The 19,782-nt window shown below is 45.9% G+C and overlaps 1 protein-coding gene across 13 annotated transcripts in view; it reads right to left on the bottom strand.

Annotated features, from left to right (window-relative positions):
* Positions 1–19,782, bottom strand: part of ST3GAL6 (ST3 beta-galactoside alpha-2,3-sialyltransferase 6) — a 160,433-nt gene that overhangs the window by 102,918 nt on the left and 37,733 nt on the right. For 2 of the 13 annotated variants that reach the window (XR_014789050.1, XM_084843194.1), the window contains exon 1: positions 15,910–16,226. The exons of 2 other annotated variants lie outside the window; for them this stretch is intronic. The gene's annotated coding sequence lies outside the window, so the exon portion shown is untranslated. Of the gene's footprint in view, positions 1–8,291; positions 8,369–13,713; positions 13,907–15,909; positions 16,349–19,782 lie in introns of those variants that run through there. 9 more of the 13 variants (XM_084843183.1, XM_084843190.1, XM_084843180.1 and 6 more) reach the window with 9 other exon arrangements.

Raw genomic sequence — 19,782 nt, 5'->3', positions numbered from 1 at the left:
TGTATAAGGTAGCTTCCAAATTCTTTACCTGCTAGCTTTGCAGACACCCAGCCTGGTGCATCCATCTTGTCATGCATCTGAAGTTTGAAGTTTTATTACTGCTAATCTTGTTAACTGTACTTATTTGTTCAAAGTTGTATGTCATTTTTTCTTTAATTGTTAATTTCTTAAATTTACATTTTAGCTCAGTGGTAGAACACATGGACAAAGTGCAAAGGTCTTATATTTTATGTATTTATATTTTTAAGACATGTAGGTAAGATGAGGCTCTACAGAAAAGTGATACAGAAAAGGCTTAGCTGAAGAGATGGGCCTCCAGGAAGGCCTTAAGAGAGGAGAGGGAAATATTGTGATTTTATTAACAGAGAGGGACTGTGAGGAGCTGGCACTACAGAAGACACAAAGACAAGGATGGGAGAAAGAGACCGAGAAGATCAACAGCAGTACAGCGTGTGCAAAAAAGAGAAGGTGGCTAGGGGTATGAAAAATAATGAGCTACAATCTGAACTGAGAGGTTCAAATGGAAGAAGAAAAAGGCTGATGTTCATGCAGAGAATGTAACAGGAAGCTGGTGTAAGCCCTTATAAAAATAAGGGGGTGTGAGCATAAAGACAGAAGGAAAAGATGAGCTTACCACAAGCATTCTGAATCAGGAAGAAGGCTTCAGAGGAAAGGGCTAATAGTGTTCCGCTTTCATCTCTAATAATGGCAATACATGGAAAACACACACACACACGTATGTCTTCCAATGAAAAACCTGAATGCCTGGTTCTCTGGGACTCTTGGTAATTTCATAAGGAAAGCACTAATGCAAAAAAATAAAAAAATAAAAACAGTGGGCTAATTTTTATGTTGAAGGAGCAGCGCAGGTGATTCTCACAGCAATGTGGTTATGCCCAAACACTAGAGATCATGCAAGAGGAGCTAATTTGCTTATAGTTATTTATTTTACATTCTAAGAGCAATTAAAAGACAAGCAATAATAAATTAAACTCATCCAGCTCCTATCCAAAGGTGATATGAAATAAAATAAGTATTTAGGGCCCATTTCAAAGCTAAAAGGGAGGGCACAAATACAACTCTCCAGGGAGGGAGCTCCAGAGTCAAGGGGCCACCACTGAGAAGGCCCTATCTTGTGTTCCTCTCAGTGTGATAGCACCTTCTGGAAGATCCACAAGCAGGGTCTCTGTGCCCAATCCCAGGGCCCACGCAGGCTCATATGGGTGCAAGTGGTCCTTCAGATAACCTGGTCCCAAACTATTTATGGCTTAAAAGATATTTCAGAATTCTTAATTAGGCTTGGAAGTGAATAGGCAGCCAGTGCAGCTGCTGCCAGATTGGACTGATATGCTCTGACAGCTTAGCACTAACAAGCATCCAGGCAGCTGTATTCTGCACTAGCTAAAACCTCTGAACCATCTGCAAAGGCAGCCCCACATACAGCATGTTACAGTGGTCTAGCCTGGATATAACCATGAGTAACTAAGGTGAGGTCCACCAATCCTAGACAGGGTTGCAGCTGGCATTGCAGCCTAAGATGGTAAGAATTACGACTAGCCGCCACCACCACCTCCTGTGCTTCCATAGATAGTATCAAGCCCAAGAGAAAACTTGGCCTTCAGGAATGTGACCCCATCCATAACCAAATGAACACCTCCATCCAGGTAAATTGACTTCCCTACCCACAGTACCTCCATCTTGTCTGTTTCAGTTTGTTCACCCTCATCCACCCCAAAACTGCCTCCAGACACTTTCAGGAGTCCCCCAACTTCACTGGAATTAGGTGTCAGGGTGGACACTGAGCCCATAGAATCCCAGAGTAGTTCTGATTCGGAGGAAGAGCAGTCGCTCCTGGGAGAGGAGCGCGCCCCTTTTTCCCAGGGCCCGCAGCTGACAGAGATTCCTCCCACCAACATTCCTAGATTAGAAAGCAGTCCAGGGAGTGACCCAGCACAGATAGCAGACTTGGTGGATGCGCGGCACAGACGCAGAGAGCGGCACCAAATAGAGGGCGCAGAAAGGAGGCGTAGTGCCCGGTTGGCGCTCAAAGAATGGTTGCGCCCAGAGGATCCAAGGGAAAAGGGGAGGGACTCTCCCTAGTCCTTATATTCAGGGGTCTGCCAGTAATTGCCTTTCAAACGGGGACCAACCGTTCCAACTTAGGGCATAGGGGTGCTGCTGCTCAGATCTAGTTGCTACCTGTAGAGTTGTTAAGTTGTAAAAGAAGAATAAAGCTTTGAAAAGAATCCCTTTGTCTGTGTCTGGACTTGGCTACTGGATTAGACTGAGAGAGCCCTCCAAGGAGCCCTTGACATTAGGGATGGTGCAGACGCCCAACTGGGTCCGGGAGTCTGTCAGGCTCCCCCCTCACTGCCCGCACCCCCAGACCATGCCCGCAGAGCCCTTGGCCTCGCTCATTATGCCTCTAATATTCCGTATATCAAGCTTTCCCAGCCCGAATGTGCGCATATTTAAATATGCACATTTTAATTAGCTCTTTTTTTGTAAAAAAAAGACCTCAGCAAAATGGTAGGCACTCGCGGACAGGAGCCAGGGTGAGTGCGGGTGGCTCGCCAAGGCCATGAGCACTTGAGCACTGGTCCGGGGGGGCTCGAGCGGGGGCGGTACTTCAGCGGGTGCCGTTCGCACATCCCTAACCTGGATTAACAGATGAAAATGAGAAGTAGGAATGTATACTGATGACACTTTAGCCCAAACCTCCAGATGACTTCACTCAGTGGTTTCGTGTAGATGTTAAAGAGCGCAAGGAACTAGATGGAACCTTGTGGAACCCCTCAAAACCAGGGCTGATTGGATTTAAATCATGATTTAAATCCCTTCTCTGAAGGCCTCAATTTTAATTATTTAAATCACAGTGTAAATCACTAGTGAGGAAGATTCTATTTAATCATCATTTTTAGTAGAAGTACATTATTGTTTAATATAACCTCAATACATATTCATACAGCTTTCATTAGAAGATAGGTACACAGTGGAGGATACATGCAGCAGAAGTTTCCTCAGGAGTCAAGACTGCATGACTATGTTCTGTTCACTTTTGGTTTCACTTTCTGTTCCGTTCCCCTATCCCTTGCATTTATATCCCGACTCCTCCGCCTTGTTCAGATCTACTCCATCTCGGCAAATACTCTATTCATTTACCTTCTCTATCTTTGCACTTAGAGAGAGGCAAAGCTGAGAGAGAGAGAGAGAGAGAGAGAGCGCACACATGGGCTTCTGTACACCACCTTCAGTGCAGAATAGGACCAATCAGGTTATCTCCCATCTCCATAAACTGCTGTTAACATATTCATAGAATATAATTAGAAGGTATATAATTAGTATTCATGATTATATCTTTGACCTAAGCTCTTCTTTTACTAATTGTTTTTTTCTGTTAATCTTTTATTGTTATTTTAACAAAACAAAACAAATTGTGAAGAGAAAAGAAAAAAAGAGAAAGAGGAAAAAAGGACAGAAAATTACATACATTAAAAATGTCAGTATTCTATTAAATACAAAATTCTAAAAAAAGACAGAAAATTACACGTAAACATCAAGAAAAGCAGACCAAATATCCATTTACTAATTTTTTAAAGAAAATTTCAAAATCTGATTTAAATTTATAACATCTGATTTTTATTTTACTTTTTTAAAGAAATCGTTGATTTTTATCAACCCTACTCAAAACCAAAGGCCATGAGGTGGAAAAGAAGTCCTCTAGCATCACCAACTAAGTTCACCCTGCCAGAAGGTACTGGAACCACCAAAATACCCTTGCAACTCTGCTCCAGCTAGATACCATGATCAACGGTAACAAAAGCCGCTGAGAGGTCCAGTATAACTAACAGGATTGCACTCTCCCCAGTCCATTTCCCTTCATATATGATCTACCAGGGCAAGCAAGGTAGTTTCCATCTCAACCAAGATACTTTCCATATGATAGCAAAATTGGCATGATCAGTATCATCCCAAACTGCCTAGAATAGAGACACCACCACCCTCTCCAGTATCTTGGTCAAGAATGGAATTTTGTCAGCAGGTGATAATTACCCAAGACGACAGGGTACAGGTTTGAATTTTTCCACAGGGGTTTCTCACCACTGCCCTCTTAAGGACTGTAGGGACTACCCCTTCCCTCAAAGAAGCATTAACTACTTCTGAGGTCTAGTTGGCAATCCTGGCCCTGGCAGCTTTTAATAACTCAGAAGGGCAAGGATGGTAGGTGGTAGGCCTCAATCCTCCGGTACAATTACTTCCTATGCACAGCCAGTGAGGGTTCAGAAGCCTCTTTACTCTGCCACCCCAGCAAACTAGGATGCTTGTGAATCAGCATCATGAGAAAATATCAAGCTAGAAGTCCATTTCTATATTCTTAAGGTATTTAACCTCTTTTACCGACTCTAATGAGAAAAGGAGTCCAAGATGGGTGGGAGTTTTTTAAAAACGAAATTCTAACGGCACAATTACAAACAATTCCAACAAGAAAAAAAGGTGGAAGACAACAGAAGAAGCCAATGTGGCTTCACAAAAAGCTGAGAGATGACCTGAAAACAAAAAAGGACACATATAGGAAGTGGAAGGAAGGCCAAGCGACAAAGGAAGAGTACAGGCAGGTAGCACAGAATTGCAGGGATGGTGCCAGGAAGGCTAAAGCTGAGAACGAGCTGAGGTTAGCAAGGGATTCTAAAAGCAACAAAAAGGTTTTCTTCAGATATGTGCATAGTAAAAGACAGAGGAAAGAAGTGGTGGTTCAACTACGAAATAAGGATGGCAAAATGATAACAGATGATAAAGAAAAGGCAGAAGTGCTCAATTCCTACTTCAGCTCAGTCTTCTCCTGAAAGAGAGTCGATGACACCCCCACCCCCCCGGCAAAGGCGAAGTACAGGTTGAAGGGGCAGGATTGCAGCTTGAGATCGATAGGCATATGGTCAAGGAACACCTCATTACTTTGAATGAGTTCAAATCTCCAGGGCCAGATGAACTGCATCCTAGAGTAATAAAGGAACTGACAGAAGAACTCTCAGAACCACTGTCTATTCTCTTTGAGAAATCATGGAGGACGGGTGAAGTGCCAGATGACTGGAGGAGGGCTAATATTGTCCCTATCTTCAAAAAGGGTAAGAAGGGGGAACCTCGGAACTACAGACCAGTCAGTCTGACATCGATCCCTGGGAAAGTTCTGGAGCAGATTATAAAGCAATCGATCTGTAAGCACCTTGAAAACAATGCAGTGATTACTCGAAGCCAACATGGATTTGTCAAGAACAAATCCTGCCAGACTAATAGTAGGCCCCTTCCAAGCCTACTATTTTGTGATTCTATGATTAGCAACACACACACAATCAGAAAAGTCACATGATGTAGCTTTTGCCAATGTGGGAGATACTTAGAAACAGATATAGATATATGTGTATATGGAGAGAGGGGGAGGGAGAGAAAGAGAATTGTGATATATATATATATATATATATATACACACACACACACACACACACACACACACTTTTCAAGCACTTCTTTATGCACGCACACATGCACACACACTTTCTGTACATACAAAAATACCCTGGCCTTTACTGTGGTAGAGATCACAATTATTTGAAGGCTAGAACAAGAACTCTTTTTTGTTTCTACTTCTAAATAAACATTTCTCACACAGATGCCCTTAAATAGACTCTGTAGGGTAACATCATGCAAAAATAAGTGTGCATGCCTGCAAAATGAGAGTATATAGATGAGTAGTTCCTATTCTACACTGGCATTAGCAGACTGAGGTCTGGGAACCAAGATAAAATTAGTGCAGAAGAAGTAGAAAAACAGCTTACGGGCTTCTCTGGATCCTGAACATTTTTGTAATGTTTTGACTAGATTCGTCTACACCAGAAGAGATTTACACAAGATTCTTTTTTAAAAGGTATAATAATAACACAAATAATTTGCCAAGCACATCAGAATATGGCTAGAGTCAATGGGACTGACACTGAATAAAAGGCTTAGTAGCAGTCATTTGACTTAAATCCAGGGTAGGCAGCACAGAGTCACAATGTGTCAAGTACTCGTTCTCCATAATCTTCATTCATATCAACTGGGAGGGCAGAAGTGGCAGTGTTTAATGGTAGCTCTCAAGAAGATCACATTTCAACAGACCTTGGGTGTTTGTGAAAATATAAAGCTAAAGCTAAAATCATGGTCTTTAAAATATTCTATTAACCTTATAAGAGGATCTCACAGCATGGACTAACTGAGAAAGAAAAAAATGCATGCTGTAATGAATCGGGTCTTACCCCTAAAATTCAGTGGACAAAACACAATGCTAAATTAATCATGCTTAAGGCCATTGATCACAGTGAATTTAAATGCACTTTAGTCTGCATTCAATTGTGACTATTCATGTAATATACCTCCCTAACACAAGTTTCAATACTGTCAGTTTACATGTTCAGACACATGGCAGCTATCATCTTAAAGGCTTTATGCTGCACAGAAGAGTAAGTCTCTTTCTTAAAAAATGGTTTGTGGGTTTGAGCATGTTGTATCTACATGTTTGTTCATACTTTTCTGAACAAGCAGGATGTGTGTTTTTTAATTAAAGCTAACATTCTTATATAATCATATGACACTGGGAAAACACTAAAGGTCACAAGATACCAAATAATACCTTTTGAGCCACACAGTTTATTTTATTTTTCCAACATAGCCTGGCAGCATTTGGGAATCTTCACACCTATGAGTAGGCCAGCTTGTAGCTAATATGCTCTCCTACAACACTGCTCCTTACTTTGAACAGACCTACTTAAAAGCTTGTCTCCTTTTCTTAATGCCTGTCTCCTGTGCCTGCAATTGCCTGAACAGGGGACAATGGAAAGTAGAAAAAAGACAGTGTGGTAAAAGGTCTCTACATACAGTTATGTGCCTTGCTTAATATATGCAGTATACAGCTACAGAGAAGCACCTAGAGACAGGATTCTGTTAACTGTGGGATAAGCTCACATGTTTCAGTTTGAAATGGTTTTTTGAGTAATTGCCTCATGATAAGAGGTAATTATTTGTTAGAATTGGCTATAACAGTTTCACAGGTAATTAGAAATTTCCCCTCAGTATTTTCCATAAACACTGGGATGTAAAGGAAAGTGGGAAAGCTAGCTTTTTAAAACCACTGAGTTGCTTACATCAGGGGTAGTGAATGTGGTCCCTGTAGCCAACAGTGTGCCCTTGGACACTTTTCTTGGTGCTGCCAAGGTGCCCTACCTCCCCACAACCACTTTAAAAAAATAATAAATTTTCTTGCCGGCAGCTCAGATTGGTTCAGATACTTTGTTTTCAGTCTTCTTGATTTAATTGTCTGCTAGACTGAAGCATTACACATATTGCACCACCACAAAATGGCTGCCATGGGAGCCCCCCAAATTATTTTCCCTGTGGGTCAATGGCCTTTCATTAAAAAAAAAATTATTACCCACCCTTGCCATAAGTAAAGGGTTAGAAACTTGTTTTTTAAAATAACAAAACCTGAGATGGTAAGAGCCTGAGTTCAGTGCCCCAGTAACAAATCCCATGGTTAAGTGGAATTCACACTGTCCTTACTAGAGTTTTATCTAATGTCTTTTTCTCTCTTCGACTATTCTTTCTGTTTTTTCCTCCCATGTCAACAGTTTCAGTATTTGACTCATTATTCTCTCCACACATTCTTATGTTTTTTGCTTCACTATAAGGATCTAAGAAGGACAGCGTCTCTACCACTGTTTGGCTAAAGATATTTATATATCCACATTTTCAAGAGCAGGAAACAGAGCTATAAGGCAGCCGAAAGATAAGACAGCATTATACCAAAAGGTGCAAAAGGGCACAGGAAGACAATGGAGTTGCCAAGTTATGAGTCAATATATGCAAGGAAAGGTTGGGCTTGGACAGCCCTGGGTACACCTCTGGTACAGCCTTACAGCTACCCACTTGCCCAAGCTAGCAACAATTCCTTGCAGCCAATTCAGCTTATCAGAGCCACTATTCAGTCTGTTCACCTGAGTCCATTAAGTTGTTGGGCTAACAATTTCTAGACACTTGCTATTGTGATATATTACAAGGGGAAACAGTGAGGGGACAGTTCACATCCTACGACTCCCAAGAGTACTTTAGTGGACTTTTACAGTTTCAAAGGAAGAATGGGCTGGGGAAGATTCAGAGAGAGGGGGCCACAAGGCAAGGGTAGCAGCCTGCCTCATAGGTGTTCTTTGGTAGCAGGTTAGCAGCCCTATCTGTTCATGGTGCGTGCAGGGAGTCCTACTTACCTGTTGTCACTGAATAAGGGGCTGGTGGATTTGCTAGGCAGGTATCTGTTTGTCCATCCTACCACTGAGCTCTCCACCTAGTTAAGTAAGAGAGGAATGAAGTTGCTGGCCCACACCAGATCATACATTTGCACTACTCTATTGTCTGGACAGGTTATTGTAGCTTGCACCATAATACAGTACATCATGCTTCAGTCCTGGATTGGTGAGCTAGTCACCATTCTTAGGAGCAAGCCTGTGCCTCTTACATGCTGCCATGACTACCTAATTCAGGGCAAGGTTGAGTCCGACATGGATTGCTCAATGCAGAAACAAGTTTGACATATGGGAAAAGGTTGGCTCTTCTACCAACCACCCCACCAAGAAAACCCTCTTCCCATTCTAGAACAGGTTCTAGAAGTTTTCCAGTTCAAAATCCCTCTCTTCAAGTTGCTTTGTTCACTGAAGGAGAAAAACATGTGGGAACTCTGTATGCTTTCCCCCATGGGTGAAACAGGCAGCTTGGGAAGAGCCATTTTGAGCTGAAAAGCAAACCAGGAAGAAAGTACCCTCTCCCTTCCTCACTCAGATTCACAGCCTGCCCAGGTTCACTGTGATTTTTTTAAATGCAGATAAAAGAATCATGGACATCCTTGTACTATCTAATTAGGCCCTTAAAGGTGCAATCTATGCATGTGTAGACAGAAAAAGTTCCGACAATTCCCAGCATCCCCAAGGCAGCATGGCGGCCTGGACATGCTCTGAGTTGTAGGACTTTTTTCTGTCTAAGCATGCATAGAATTGCACTCTAAACGTAGTACTGGGGGGAAAGCACTATATGAACATGTGCTAGTATGCATAATAGTATGCATAACTTATACCAAAAACTGCATTTTCAGCATGGTATGTGCACAACCAAAGCCACCATTTTCTCGGTACCCACCACCATTGGAAGCACATTTGGTGGGGATGCAAGCGGGGGGCTTTTCAGGGATTACTCCCAGGCTCTGGAACTCCCTGCAGAAGAAGACAAGGTTGGCCCCCCTTTCTGTTGCCTTTCCGCAAAAGCATTTTTATTCCAGCAAGCCTTTGGTATATAAGCTGATCTATTGATGATGGTGGGTGTAATTTAGTTTGGTTGCGCTGCTTATTTCTTTTTTGTTGTGGTGGTTTTCATTGTGTTTTTATTTACTTTTTATGCCATGTTTTAATTAATTCTTTTGTTTTTAATCTGGTTTTTATTGTTAGCCACCGTTCTACCATTTTTGGCAGAAAGGCAGGATATAAAGTAAATTAAATTAATGCATAAACCTTTCTACCTCTTGTGGAAGTACTTGTACAACTCTGAACTCCCCAAACACTGTCTCCTTTCCTTTCCCAAACCTATTAAGAATTATTTCAAAGCTGCTCTGATTAATACTTGCAAAGGAAATCAAACCCTAGAGTAGGTTAGATGCAAATTCCAGATCTTGCATCCAATCTGTCCCCTCTGGCTAAGACAACATCAAGACCTCATGTACTGTTGAAAAAGTTTGGAGGTGTAACTTCAACTCATAGTGTTTCTTCAACATTCTAACAATATGATTCACATCAACAGCTTTACATAACCCCACTGTATGTTTCCCCCATAGAATGTTACAAATGTTGCCCCAAGGATATGTATTCATAACATATGATGTCATTGTAAGTAACTTAAGAACTAACAACTCAAGTAGAAGAGGGAAAGCTGGTTATCCTGTGTACTTCTAAGATTATTGTGCAATTTATGTTTCAACTCGGTGCTCTTTGGCTAAGTATGCATTTCAGTGTTCATTAAGCACTTTTCTCCTGCTCCCATAATACTAGAACCCAGGTTCATCCCATGAAGCTGATTGGTGGGAAATTCAGGACAGGTAAAAGGACGTTCTTCTTCATGCAGTGCATAGTTAAACTATGGAATTCACTACCACAAGACGTGGCGATGGCCAGTAATTTGGATGCCTTTAAAATGGGGTTAGACAAATTCCTGGAGGAGAAGGCTTACGAATGGCTACTAGTCCTGAAGTCTATATGCTACCTCCAGTGTCAGAGGCAGTGTGCCTGTGTACACCAGTTGCTGGAGAACATGGGCGGGAGGATGCTGTTACACTCATGTCCTGCTTGTGGATTTCCTGTCAATAGCTGGTTGGCCACTGTGTGAACAGAATGCTGGACAAGATGGACCCTTGGTCTGATGCAGCATGGCTCTTCTTATGTTCTTAAATTTGGAAAATGAACCATATGTTGACATCTGTCCTCACACTAAACATCTTTTTAAATAAAAGCCAGTTTTTAAATGGTGTGGAAATCCTAAAACATTTGTTCATTTTTTCAGAATATATCTGCTCCACCATTTCTCTCAACAGGGGCTTGGGAAACCATTTTATCAGTGAGCCAGTTCACCCATAACACTAAACCATGGCTTAGCGCTACATGCACAAGCCTGAACCTACCTGACCAAAACCTTTGTCTCATGTGTTCCCCCTCCCCTCTCTTCCTCCCACATGGCTAGGAGGACTTCAGCAGAGTTTAGTTTCACTTTCAAAAAAGCCTGGCTTGCCCTGACATACAAACCAGAGATAGTGAATTAAAATAAACTCTGGTCAATCACTAAACAAGCCAGCTGAAGGTGCCCCCACCCATCCCGTATATGTATAAGGAGGAGGGGCAAGTATGTGTGCTCATACAATTAGTGTTAAACTTGGGGGTTGGACTTGATGGTCTTGTAGGCCCCTTCCAACCCTACTATTCTATGACTCTGTGTTTTAGTGTTACATGCCAACCAGTTCAACGTTACAGGCATTGAACTGGTTGGCATGTGACACTAAAACATGGTTTAACACTAATTGTATGAGCACAGTTCAATGATTGTAATGTTATTTTCCCCTGTCAGGTGCCCCCCTATGAGCCTCATGTGGCGCAGAGTGGTAGGCAGCAGTAATGCAACCTCCACGACCTGAGTTCGATCCCAGCAGAAGCTGGGTCCCAGGTAGCCAGCTTGGGTTGAATCAGCCTTCCGTCCTTCCGAGGTCGGTAAAATGAGTACCCAGCTTTCTGGGGGAAAGGTAGTCACGACTGGGAAAGGCAATGGCAAACCACCCCGCTATAGTCTGCCATGAAAACGCCGGCAAGAGCGGCATCCCTCTAGGAGTCAGCAATGACTCAGTGCTTGCACAGGAGGAACCTTTCCTTTCAGGTGCCCTCCAGATATTTTGGACTTCAGCTCCCACCAGCCCAAGCCTGAATGGCTAATGGTCAGGATTTCTGAGAGTTGTAGTCCAAAACATCTAGAGGGCAGCAGTTTGGGGGAAGGCTGGATTAGGATAACAAAGAGGATGATCCTTTTTGGCTAAAGGCAGGGTATAATGCTGTAAATAAAATAAAATACAACATTATTTTCTCTGAGTGCATGACTAGTTTTATCAGTGGTACACTGGAGCCATAGCTTGCAGGTTCAAAATGCTGGGACTTTTTGGTAGTAGAGACAAATGACATTGAATAACCTGTGTGATGTTGATTTCACACAGCTATGTCTACCTGAGTACTTAGTGCAGCACAAGCATAGGTTGAAGGGCTGGGGGAAGAGATTGTCCTGTGCTGATTTAACCTGGTTGTCATGGTCAATCTGTTTCTTAGTAAGGTTTGGACTCACTATTACTATTCCCCTCTGCGGGGGCGGGAGACCAATTAAGATGATTCACTGATGGGGAAAAATGGAATCTGAAAGGTTCTGGGGAATTTCTGGCTGACAGAGCTGGTACTCCTTTCAAGACCTGGTCTCACTGTGGAACGGTGAGATGGTGAGGGCTATTGACACAATCACTCCCAAGCGCCTTCTTGTGCAAGGCAGAGCCCAGTCAGCCTGCTGGTTTTGGGGGGAGCTACGAGCAATTAAGCAAGCAGGATGACAGCTTGAGTGCAAGTGGCATAAGTCTCAGAATGAATGCCATCAACCACAGGTAACAGCACATTATCATGCCCGCCATGTGGCAGCAATGACAGCAAAGAAAGCTTACTTTGCTGCAATCATTACATCTGGCAGAGTTATTCTGGGTGGTGAAAGGGCTATTAAAATCGGGCCCAATGGCTGAAATATGAGAACCCTTTGAAGCTTGCTGTGACAAATTTGCTAAGCATCTTAAGGACAAAGCCACATGAATTCACACAGAACTTGACACTGCTGTTGTTTCAGGTCCAGGAAAGGTGTCCAAACCACCATCGAGTCAGGTTGTCTGGGATCAGTTTCAGTTGTGGCCTGATCATGTAGACACAGCCCTTGGAAAGATCCAGCCAACCACATGTATATGCCACCCTTGCCCTTCGTGGTCTGTGACATCTAGCCGGGGATGGGGACTGACTGACTCGGTGGGTCCAAAAGTCCAAGGATTACTTAATGCCTCTTTGAAGGAGGGGGTGGTGCCCATGGTCTTGAAAGAGGCTGTGGTGTGTGTCTACTCCTAAAAAAGCTCTCCCTGGAAACAAGGCTACTGATAACTACAACCCTGTCACAGATATCCCGCTTTGGGGCAATCTTCTCATGACTGTGAGCTGCAAGAGCACTTGGAGGAAGCAGATTACCTCCGCACGTTTCAATCTTGTTTAAGGCCTAAGTTTGGCACTGAAATGGCTTTCGTCATCCTGAAAGATAACCTTTCCCAGGAGACAGGTAGGGGATGTGACTCTGTTGATTCACCTGGACCTCTCAGTAGCTTCTGATACCATCACCCACGGTATCTTGCTGGACCAACTCTGTGGATCAATTATTGTGACTGGTGGCACAAAAAAACAGTGGTTCTACTCCTACTTGCAGGATTGTTTCCAGAAAGTGGCATTGGGGGACTTCTGCTTGATGCCATGGCAGTTGTGCTACAGTGTCCCACATGGTTCCATTCTGTCCCCCCACAACAACTGTGCAAAGCCACTGAGAGAGGTCATCAGGGGATCTGAGCGATTTACTGGTGACAGCCAGCTCTATTTCAGGCTGCTCCTGAAAATTATCTGGAAATTACAACTGGTACAAAATGTGGCTGCCAGGATGCTGCCAGGCAGTATGTAACACCAATTCAGAAAAACCTGCATCAGTTGCCTATCTGCTTCCAGGCTGAATTCAAGGTGCTGGTGTTGGCCTACAAAGCCTTAAATTACTTGGGGCCCAGTTATCTAAAGGAACTCCTCTCCCTGTACCAGTCTGCTCATGATCTTAGATCGGGGCGGGGCAAAGAGACCCAGCTCACCCCACCATTAGGGGAAGTACACTGGGCGGTGACACGAAATAATGCTCTCCCACAAGAGGTACCCTTGAGGCCAACTTTATTGATATTTCAGTGCGAGGCCACACCGCTGCATTCTATCTCCCTACTGTTTTATTGCTTTTATATGTTTATTATATTTTATTGTTTCTTTGTTTGATTATTGATTTACCCACCTTGGAATTTTTATGTAGGGTGGGGGCTGTAGGTCAGTGGTGGAGCACATGCTTTGTATGCGATCCCAAGTTCAGTTCCTGGTACCTTCAAGCAGGACTGGAAATTCTCCTGCCTGAAACCCTGGAGAGCCACTGCCAGTCAGTGTCAACTAGACCAATGGTCTGACCCGGTATAAGTCAGCTTCCTATGTTCCTAAATATAAATAAATAGCAGGTTACTATCTCCAACAGCTGTGTGAATACTACATGGATGCAAATCATATGCTGTGGAAATTTGAATATTTCAATTCCAATTGTTTTAAACATTTCCGGATCAACTGAGCTTTCTCTTTTTTTATAGCAGCAACATATAGCCTCTCTACTTGCACAGGAAAAACTGAAAATCGTTAGCAGGCCTCCCCCCACCCCACCCCCAACAAAACAGAGCAGATATAGCTAGCTAGGGTTTTCGCAAGTGAATCCTGATTTTAACATACGCCCTTTGCAGAGCTCCCTATCCCAAGTTTCTTCCCCTTTCCTGGAAGTTTCACTATTTTCCTTCATAAGCAAAAAAGCAAAACCAACCAACCAAACTGTAATTTTAAGTAATCCATGTTAAGTGACACCAAGTCCATTTAGCAGGAACTGGTAAATGTGCCCAATGTTCACATCCAGCTCATTTACTTGGAAGCTAAACTGATTTCCATTTAGCTTCCAAGTAAATGTGCCGGATGTGAGCAAACACGCAAAACACTTAGCAGCCTGCAAGTTTATGGCATGTGTTAATGACTGCTGTAAATGTAAATTCAGTTGACTAGGGTCAAAATCTCAATGTAATTCAGAATGTCATCCTGAAGGTGGGCTTTGCGCAAAGACAAATGCGTGTCCATGCACGGGGACTTGGGAAAGGAACAGTCAGTCTAACTTTTAAGATATAATTTGTAAAACCGACACATAAATAGGTACAAGAAAAGATTACAAGAGCTTAATTTTATTTTCGTTTAAAATGACATCTAGCTCTCAAATCAGTTTTACTATGGAGCAGGCATTAGCAACCTGGTGACCTCCAAAAGTTTTCGACTACAAGCCTCATAAGCCCCGGCCAGCGTGACAAATGATCAGGGATTGTGTTCCCTCTGCGATGGAGAATCAAAGCCCCTGTCCCGCCTGTTCTTTAAACTGTTTACACAGGCTCACTTTAGCAACGGGATTAAAGCTGAGGAAAAGTTTAACCGGGAAAGAAAAGCACGACTTGCAGCGAGCGACTGAGATAAGCGGAGATACTGGGGCGGAGAGAGAGGGGAGAAAAGGGGGGCTGACTTTCATTGGCCAAAGTGGGGGGGGGGGTCGGCAACACTAAGTTCGTATCGGGCTGGATCTCATTCATTTAACCCTTTCGGGGAGGAGATGCTACTCCAGCGGCAGGTCGGCCTTTTCTCGACTGTTTCCTATTAGCCTCCGAGAAAAGAGGAAGGAAGTCATGCCTCTCTCGCCGATCTGCTTCACTTCGAGGCCTTAAATATTTAGGCTTTTCAAAACGCGGAGGAGTAGGACGAATGGCAACCGCCAGGAAAGGATGGCCTCTCCGCAGCTTGGAAGCAAGGCAGAGAGGAGGGCCGAGGGCTGCGATCACCGCGGGGTAGTGTCCCGCTTCCAGGAACGCGCGCGCAGCTCTCGCCCAGGCGTAGGGAAATTCGAAGCGAGGAAAGGGCTGTCTGGCTGGCTGCGCCTCTGCACCTTGGCACATTGCCGCCGGCGGCAGAGGCGGCGAGAGGAAGACAAGCGAGGCCGCCTTACCTGGGTGTCGGCCCCATTCAACGCTAGGGGGCTTACTTCTGAGTAGGCATGTCTGCGGTTACTGCACTGAATGGCAGTAACCCCAGGGATGCGCCTCGCGGGCGGCAGTGCCTTGCGATCCTCCCCCCCCCCCCCGACACACACACACACACACACACACACACACTTTTTCTCTGTCTCTTGCGTAAAGAAGGTTCTTTTCGCCCGCCCCGCCGACTGCTCCTCGGCTCACCCCCTTGCAGCCCACCTCAGCCGCAGCGCCGCCTGCCGGCCACCCCGGAGCTGCTCAACGCTACCCCGAGGCGAGGAGACCCAAACGCTCCCTCAGACCTGAGCTGAGCGCGGGGTGGGAACCCGAGGCAGCTCCGAGGCGCAAGCGGGACCCTGTTGCGGCGCACCGCCCCCGCCTCGCACCCTCACCGTGCCCGGCGGGCTGCCGGTGTTTGGCGAACCTCCAGCGTGGCTGCCGCCGGGGCTTTCCTTCCGTGTGCCTTCTGCGGCGCCGGCGTCCTCTCTGCCTCACTCCTTCGCCCCCCAGCAGCTCAGGGGGGTGTGCACAGGAAGGGACCGGAGCCTCATCTGGCCGGGAGGCCGGAGCAAGGGGCTGGGAGAGAAAGCGGCCCGGGGGGGGAGCTCTCTGGAAGACGGCTCTGCGCCTCGGCTGAAAGTGAGTGGCCGGAGAGGCGGCGGGAGGCTGTAAAAGGAGGGGCGGCTCCGCCTGTTGCTGCCGCCCAAGCCTTCCCACTAGGTAAGAGGGAATCCCGCCGGCTCGCGCCCGCTCCCGCCTGCAAATTGGCAGAGCAGAAGGAGAAGTCGGGACAGGAAGGAGAGGACGGCGTGGGGAGGTCTTCGAAATAAACTGCCGTGGGAAACGCGAGCGCTGCTAGAGGAAAGTCCCGGCCAACTTTCTGGAGGGGAGCGTGCCGCGATCCAACCCCAGTGCTAACCCCATAGAATCGCAGGGCGGAAGGGGCCCTCTAGAGCCGCCTGGGCCACCCCCTTCCTCCGGCCTTCCCCAGCCAGGTGCCCTCCAGACGTGTTGGACTTCAACGCCCATCAGCCCCAGCCCGCGTGGCCGATGGTCAGGAATGAGAGCTGTAGTCCAACGCATCCGGAGAGCACCGGACTGGGGAAGGCTGCCCACTCCATACTGGAAGCCCAGAGCGTTCGCCCAGCAGGTGGCTGACAGGCCTCTGCTTAAAGACCCCCCAGCGAGGAAGAGAGCCCCCCACCCATTGCAGTAGACATGTGCTGAATTATTTTAATGTTAAAAACTCAAGAGTTGTTTTAACTCAGGGATGGGGAAGCTGTGACCCTCCAGTTGTTGTTTAACTACAGCTCCCAAAATCCCTGACCATTGGCCATGCTGATTGGAGTTGATGGGAGCTGGAGTTAAACAACAGCTGGAAGGTCACAGATTCCCCCCTCTGCCTTAACTGGCCTTTAGAGAACCACTTCACGCCAGCCAAAGCAAAATGTTAGCCTCTTAGGGCATGACCCTATGCATCTTTAGGCAGAAAAAGCCCTACAACTCCCAGCTTTCCCCCAGCCAGCCTTAGGCACTTTGATTAGGATGACAAATTCCAGAGAGTGGTTTGTATTTGTCCATTACAGCAAACAAAATAAAAAGCGAGAAAGAGGGGTTCATGAATGCTTGTGCCTCAGTTAATCTGCTGGCCTTTAAGGTGCCATAAAAGACTGACCAGGTTCACATGATCACCATGGCTTGTTGTGGCTCATTTAAGCCACAGTGAGTTGTAGCACCCATGGGTGCCATCCTGAAAATTCAAGTCACAGCCGCAGTTTGTCATGTCATCCGAACCTGGTGGGGGTGCATCGTGCAAGGGTTAATAGGCCATGGGTTTGTTTAACACTTGTACAACCCATCTCTGCCAGGCTTGAACAACACAACAAGCCATAGTTGCAGCTTTATATTCAAAGTGGCTGCCCACACTTGCCACAGCCCACCGTGGCTTAAATAAGCCATGGTGGGCTGCTTGATCATACGAATAGGCCCTCTTTGTGTAAGCTTTTGGTGAGTTCCTTGCTTGTGGCTGTTTGCATTCTGTATCGCCATGTGGACCCCTGTGAAAGAAGACTTTCAGTCAGTGAAGTTTTGTTTGAATAACCCAGGCCCCATCTACATGGCACCGCTTTCACACACCCCCACCCTGTTGCAGCTGCGCAACAATGCAGCTTCGAATCAGCATCCCCTGTGATACACTCGCACTGTACTGCATGCTTCCCTAACGTGCGTTTTTTGCCATTATACTGAAATGCACAGCTGTGCAGTCCCGTGAGTATGGGGGTGCAACACTTCAGTGGCTGTTTTGTATTCGAGGGGTTCTGCTGTGTCTTTCCGTCCCTTTTTAGGTAAAAAGTAGGTGTTTTGTGCACCTTCATTTCCGCACCATCAGTTTGTCAGTTCCCCAGCCTGAGACTCCCGTGATGGTTTGCACTCACAAGGCATGAGAGGTACGTGCCTAACCATCGCTCCAAAATGGTGGCAGGAGCGATGTTGGTCCTCCTCCAAGATCCCCCCCCCCCCAGCCCTTGGGTACTGAGTCCAAAGGCAACCGTTGTGAAGATACGAAGCTGCAAAAATGTACAAAAGTGTGATTACATAGATGAAAATGCCCCTCTGTGCCTCTGTAACTGCGCAGCTGCAAAGGGACGGGGTGAGTTAAGGGGCATCACAGAGTGACGCAGGCACTACACACGCCTACAACACGCCCACTGCAAAATGCAAAGTCGGTTTGGGGAAGAGACAGATGGCTCACAAGCACAGGGAAACCCATAGCAGACGAAAAACATCGCAGCAAAATGACTCCTTGGACTTCCACATTTTCTGGGCAAAAACCACAGATGGCTGCGAAGTGGCAACTGCATCATCTGTCATGAGGGACCTCGACTGTCACCCATCCCGGAGTAAAAGTGGGTGTAGATGGGCCCGCAGAGTTCTCTTGCTTCTCAGAAAGGAAAGATCAGCTTCGTGTTCTCTCTCTCTCTCTTTCTGACACACACACACACACACGCTCCTCACAACAACCTTATGAGGCAGGCTAGGCTAAGAGAAAGAAAGAGAAAAAGACTGGGCCAAACTTATCCAGTAAGCTTCATGGTGGTGTGAGGATTTGAACCTGGGGCTCCCCAGTTCTGGCACACTAACAGTGACTGTGTGCAGTAAGCCACTCCCCATCTGGATGTCCTGCTCTAGACTGAGTCTTGGTTCTTCGCAAACAAATACAGGGAGCAATGCAATAGAATAAATTTGGCAAGCAAATGGTCAAGCACAAAGATTTCAGTCCAAAGAGGTTTAGGCTAAGACAAGAGTGGTCAAAATCCAGGCAGAAGTCAGAACGTAGGCAGGCAGACACAAGGATCAGGCAACAGCCGGAGTGGTCAAAGTAACAGGCCAGAGGTCAAACACAGTATATCAGTCAGGCACATTAGTTCAGAAGCAGGGTCAAGAAACAGTCCAGGGTCAGTAGTGTGGAGCATCCAAGGCAAGGCACAGGAGGCAAGGCAGCAGATACTGGAACTAGCAGAGGCATTGTTTCCAGCACCTCTCAAGTCACCAGTGAGAACTGATACAGCTAAAGCTACTAGAACCCCATCCAGTGCTCAGCTGCTTCCTGTTAGAGGCTTGTCAGATGTCCTCTTCATGAGAGCCTGACTCATGAGTAGTCCTCTTCAGTAAGTGAACACTTCTTCGCCTGGCCACCATCCTATCATGGATCTTAAAGCGCCAGTGTTCTTGGGGGACAAGTTGGCAGCTCAGCATCTTCCTGTGCTTCAGAAGCTGAACTCCCCCTCTCTAGGAGGCAGATTCAAAGGCATCGCCCCTGAGGGTCCCGGACTGTCTTGGCTAGTGCCAGGGTCTCCTGAAGGGCCAACCGGCTCTGACAGTTCTGGCTTCTCTGAGGATGGCTCTGGTGGCCGCATGGCACCTGGGACTGTGACACTGGAGAAGCTTTCACGAGGTCCTGTGTAAAGCAGATACTACATGGTGATTTGTTGCCAGTGTCCAAAACCACACTGGGGGAGTGGTGACACTACTGTGGGAGAGATACCTTGTTAGTGGGGCAACATGGGAGCTGACCATGGAGAACTGAGTTAGCAGCAGGTACCATATGACCTCAGAATTAGGTACCTGTGGAGTGTGGATCTGGATTTAAATTCCTTTTGCCATTTATGCACACTATTTGAAAGTAAAGGCCTGTGATCTCTGGGCTTGGAAGACCTGAGGGCCAAAGGACACATGATGTGGGAGTGCTGTATTTTGATTTCCTG

The sequence above is a fragment of the Heloderma suspectum genome, chromosome 3 (genome assembly GCF_057233095.1).
Source record: "Heloderma suspectum isolate Gila_16-S chromosome 3, 16-S_ref, whole genome shotgun sequence".
In the NCBI taxonomy this organism is placed as follows: Eukaryota; Metazoa; Chordata; class Lepidosauria; order Squamata; family Helodermatidae; genus Heloderma; species Heloderma suspectum.
The sequence above is the reverse complement of the archived record's forward strand: the minus strand, read 5'-3'. Positions and strand labels throughout refer to the sequence as shown.